This window comes from Cupressus sempervirens, chromosome 3, assembly GCF_028749045.1.
Source record: "Cupressus sempervirens isolate cs-2001-9-10 chromosome 3, ASM2874904v1, whole genome shotgun sequence".
Classification (NCBI taxonomy): domain Eukaryota; kingdom Viridiplantae; phylum Streptophyta; class Pinopsida; order Cupressales; family Cupressaceae; genus Cupressus; species Cupressus sempervirens.
The window spans coordinates 412853848-412859766 of NC_143120.1; positions in this window are offsets into that span (position 1 = coordinate 412853848).

Consider the following 5919-nt stretch of genomic DNA (forward strand, 5'->3'; position numbering starts at 1 on the left):
GTTGTGAGTATAGCATATCGGTGGGGGAGAAGATACTGGGTGGGGTGGGGTAAAACCCCTGCCCTCCCATATATTTTTTAATATTTTTTTTCTTTTGTTAAAACCCTTCGCAGGTACTCTGCGCCATCACATGAAACAATGGGGCTATGGGTCCGTCCCTCCCCAAATTGATAATTATTAATTATTTTTTTATGCTCTTGGACATTTTTTAATATGGTTTTATTTAAATAAAACCTCCCTACAATATTGAAAGTTGATATATATATATATATATATATCATATTGTTATAAATATAAATCTGATGAAATGACTACGATTAACTATTCGGAATTTTAACTTAGAACTCTTCATTAAAATAAAAACCCTTGTCTAATCAAATCTTCAATTCTATTACAATTCAAACCCCAAACCTTATTTATAACTAATTTCTTTCCTAATTGGAACTAGGGTTTATCCTACTTGAGCTCTCTATTGATTACTTCGCACAAGGAGAGAATCAACATGCAAATCTGAATTACACATTCATCACAAGAATTATCCAAGCAGTCATCTAGCAGACACGATGAAGATAGGAAGAGAAAGCGTGCAAATAAAATATGCAAAAATCACGAGTGCACCTAGACACTGATGCTAATTTTCCATGCCTTAGAAGTCCATAGAAAAATCCCTTCCTTTTCCAACATTCACAATTCCTCCAAGATCCGAACCAACCGCCTCAAGTGACTAAGAGTGCTTGTAGAAGCATAACAGGATGTAGAAGCATATGAGGATGTAGAACTTCTCAAATGTATATCTACTTGTCCATACACACTAGGAGAGCCTCTATATAAAGGCCTCTAAGATGCCTCTAGAATGTGTCTAGAAGGAACTAGGAGATAAGCATGACAACTAAGCACGTAATTTCCACGACAAGAAGATAGACATGATGAGGTTTCTAGAATGTTGTAGAAACCATGTGCTCAAGTAATATGCTAACTCCTAAGTGTAGACAACACATGCATAAATAGAATGCAAACTCTTGTGTTGTCAACATGACAACTCCCAAGAGCTCGCATACTCCTATGTGAATAAATATTAAAATAATGCACATTAATTTATTATTTTTATTAATTTATTAATTTTAAATCTCATGCACTCATCATGTGGTCATGAAATTTTAATAAATTAATTTATTTTCCATTTATAAATATTATTTTTGAAACTTAATTGATAAAATATTTATTAACTTAAATAAATATTATCACATTCCAACTTTAAAATTATAACTTTTATCTTCAAATTCAATTATTTTATTTAATTAATTTTCCAACTAATTAAATAAAATAAATATTAAAATATCATATTAATTTTCCATTAATTAAATCTTTTAATTAGGCTTAATTAATAGAAAATACACTTAAGACTCTTAAAGTAAAATACGAAAAACACATCATAGCAAGACACATACAAAATCAAACCAAAAGGGTTAATACCATGAATTATGTCATCTAACACATTCAGAGGGTACTCAACTTAGATACTTTTCCTAATTTCAAATTAGGACAAATGGCTTAAGGGGTTGGGATTTGGACTTGAGAATTTATCTCTCCTCTCTTACCATTGAGATAATGTGATAGGGTACGCTCATCTTGGAAATTCAAGGAAGTTGATACCTAGTACCTACAACCTACATAAAATCCATGCATGTACATACAATATGTATAAATGCTAAGCCAAATAGGAAATGGCAAGAAGTGGTACGTCATGTAGATCCCGACTAGCAGGTGACTATGACTCCCTTCCTTAACCACATCAGAAACGCCATCCAAGAACAAACACACACACCATACACATGCAAGTATGGGGTAAGTGTCCATGAGAAAAAACACAGAGTAAACCATCTATCTAATCATCATCAATAACTAAAATCACTTGAATAATCATCATACATACATTAACTATAAAGTACCAAGTAATCTCATCATATAATAAACTGAATCTAAAATAATATCTGATAGTCTCAAAATGATGTTACTAATAATCCTCAACATAAAACTAGCCCTAATAGAGTTCAACAATGATAGAAAAATGTGACCTAGGGGTAGGCACTACAATTTAAGATCAGTAATAAGTAAATCAAATTGCTTTTACTGAGTTACAACATTTTCTGTGTGTTTACCGAATTACAACAATAATTAGTTTTATTGTTAACATCCAAGGGACCTAAAATATTTTTGTGGTAACTGATTCACCTCCCCCACCCCCACCCCCCTCCCTCTTAGCTACTCCATCTATAGTTCTAGCAATTGGTATCAGAGCTTTTGGTGCTTGCAAGAAAGGTTTCAAGGACCTAAGCTAAAGATCATGATGTCTTACAAGTGAGAAATTCCAAGGCTTAATAGAAATAACAATTCAACATGGTAGGGACTCATGAGACTTCATCTAGCTTCCATTGGTGATTCAGGATTAAAATACCTTGATGAGGAATACACAATTCACACTGGCACATTTTCTATTTGTGACATTGCTGAGAAAAAGACTCATAACACCATGATGATAGACATTAAATCTACTCTAAGCTATGAGGAATTTGATGATATCAAGGATTGTAAAACTACCTTTGAAATGTGGAACAAGCTAAAAGACACTTATGGTGCTAATGACAATGTGAGGAGGGCCAAAGTAGAAAGTCTTAGAGGACAATTTGATTAGATGAGAATGAGAGAAGATGAAAACATTGCTAAATATGTTGAAAGGATCAAGGCCAATGTTAGTGCAATTAAAGCTTCTGGAGGAGAGATCAAGGAGGAAATTGTTGTAAGTAAAGTCCTTAGAACATTGCTTCCTATTTAAGTAATTAGAGTATCTAAAATTTAAGAAAGAATATGTGAGACAAATCATTAGATAACTTTGGATACCTTACTAGGAAGATTGGTAGCCTTTGAGCTAGATAACTATGACAATTATGTTCTAGCTTCCAAGAATATTGAATCTGCATTTGAGGCTAAGCTTTTACTTGAGGAAAAAGGCAAGAAAATAAAAGAAACTCAGTTAGAAAATGAAGAAAGATCAAAGGAAAGTTCTAACACCGATCTTGAAGTTTTTGAAGCTCTACTTGCAAAGAAATATTCTAGAGGTAGAGGAAAATACAAAGGTAAAGTTTCCCTAATCTATTTTTCATGTGAAGAAATTGGTCATATTGCAGCTAGGTGCCCAAACAAAGAAAGCGAGGATGAGAAGAAAGGTCACAAGTGCAATGGCAAGAAGGATTTAAAGAACCACAAATTGTTCAAGGACAAAGGTAAGAAGACATGTTTTATAGCTAAGGATTTTGATAATAGTGAAGATGAAATAGTTTACATTTCTATAAAAGACGAATTTGATGATGATGAAGGACATAAGATGACACTTATCTCTCATGTGAGCAAAAATGATACATGGATCATAGATAGTGGATGTTCATATCATATGATTGGTGACAAAACAAAGTTTGAACACTTTGAAGACTATTATGGTGGTAGTGTAAGGTTTGGAAACAATAAACCTTGTTGCATAAAAGGGAGAGGTTGAATCTCATTAATCAAAGAACTTGTATGTGACAATGCCTATTGGGTTGAAGGATTAAAACATAATTTTCCAAGTGCGGCATAGATAATCAACATTGGATTCAAAGTGGAATTCATGCATGGGAAGGAAAGACTGCTAGATGACAAAGGAAAACTAATTGGATCAAGCAAACAAATAAAAGGTAACCTATTTTATCTTGATCTCGGTGAGCATGTTTTATTGCTCAAGTTGAAGAAAGTTGGTTATGGCACAGAAGGTTATGTCATGTAAATTTTGATAACATGGTGAAAATAAGAAAATTCAACAATGTAAGAGGCATTCCTAGTTTTAAGAAACTTGATGTTGGTCTATGCAAGAATTGTCAGATTAGTAAAATGGGAAAAATTAGTTTTAAAAGAAAAAACTATCAATCTAAAAATATCTTGGAAATTGTGCATACTGATTTGTGTAGACCTATTGGAATTGAGAGCTATAGTGGAGAAAAATTCTTCATTTTTTTTGTTAATGACTGCTCTAGAATGATGACTGTTATGTATCTAAGAGAGAAGTTAGAAGCATTTGAGAAATTCAAATGGTATTTTGAAAGAGTAGAGAAGGAAATAGGGAAAAGATTGAAATGCTTAAGGCTAGATAGAGGTGGTGAATTCATCTCCAATGACTTCAATAAATTTTGGATTGAAAGAGGAATCAAAAGATAGGTATCAGCCCTTGGAACTCCCAAGAAGAATGGTATAGCTGAAAGGAGAAATAGATCTATCATGGATTATGCAAGGACTCTAATAAATGAGAAAATTGCTATCAAATACTAGAAGGAAGCTATCAGCACTGGAGTTCATACTTTAAACCAAGTATAGTTGAAGAAGGACTCATATAAAACTTCCTATGAGTTATGGTATGGCTATAAATGCAATGTAAGTTACTTGAAAGTATTTGGAAGTAAATGTTATATCTTGGAAGAATCTAAGGAAAATTTGATGTGAATGGTGATGAAGGTATATTTTTAGGATATTCTTGCAAGAGTAAGGCATATAGGTGTTTGAATTTGTCTACTCATAAAATCATAGAAAGTGCACATGTGAGAATTGATGAGTTTGAAAAAAGGATTGAAGAAGAAAGAAAAAAGGAACCAGAGGATTATAGGAGATTTGATTAAATTGAACCTGATACATTGCCAGACACATTTTTCAATGAAGAGACTTCTACTCCTGAGTCTTCCTTAGTCATCGAGTTGCAAGAAGTTCAAATTGAGTCACAAGGACCCGAGTCATAGTTTGAAGCTATTGAGAAAATACCTACCGAGTCTAAACAACCAGAACCTAAAGTTAAAGTTCAAGAGGATAACAATGCAATTCATTCAAAAGGCAAAGAACCTATATTAGCCAAGTATGTTAGAATTTATCATGCACCAGATCAGATTACTGGAGATAAATAAGAAGACCGTACTATGATAAGAATTAAGCTAAAAGGTACATGTTTACTTGCTGATTTTGAACCTAGAAATTTCAAAGATGCATTGGAAAATGAAAGTTGGATTAAGGTTATGAATGAAGAGATGGAGCAAATAGAGAAGAAAAAAACCTAGGCTCTTGTACCTAGGCCTAAAGATAAAAATGTGATTGGAACAAAATGGATATTCAGGAATAAGTTGAATGAAGATGGTAAGGTATCAAGAAACAAACCTAGATTGGTGTGTAAAGGATATTCTCAAGAAGAAGGCATTGATTATGTTGAAACTTTTACTCCTGTTGCAAGATTGGAAGGTGTCAGGACCTTACTTGCATATGCAACATATAAGGGATTTAAGGTATATCAAATGGATATTAAATCTGCATTTCTTAATGGTATTCTTGATGAAGAAGTCTATATTGAACAACTTGAAGGTTTTGTTGATCCAAACAAAAGGGACATAGTCTAAAAATTACACAAAGCATTGTATAGTCTAAAATAAGCTCTTAGAGCATGGTATGAGAGGTTGCATAACTACCTTATATAGATTGGTTTCTAGAGAAGTAATGATAACAATAGTTTGTACATCAAGGAAGGACCAGATAACAAGATTATTTTGGAAGAAATATTTGTGGATGATACTTTATTTATAGGGAATGATGATCTATACAAATAATTTTTAGAGCAAATGAAGAAAGAGTTTGAAATGTCTATGTTTAGTGAGATTAAGTTCTTTGTTGGTCTTTAGATTCAACAGAATAAGAATGGTATCTACATCACTCAGTCTAAGTATATCAAGGGGATACTCAAGAAGTTTGGTATGGAAGATTCAAAACCAATTGGAACCCCCATGTGTATTGGACTTAATCTTACCAAAGATGATGACTCAAAAGAGGTAGATTAGAACTTATATAAATCAATGATTG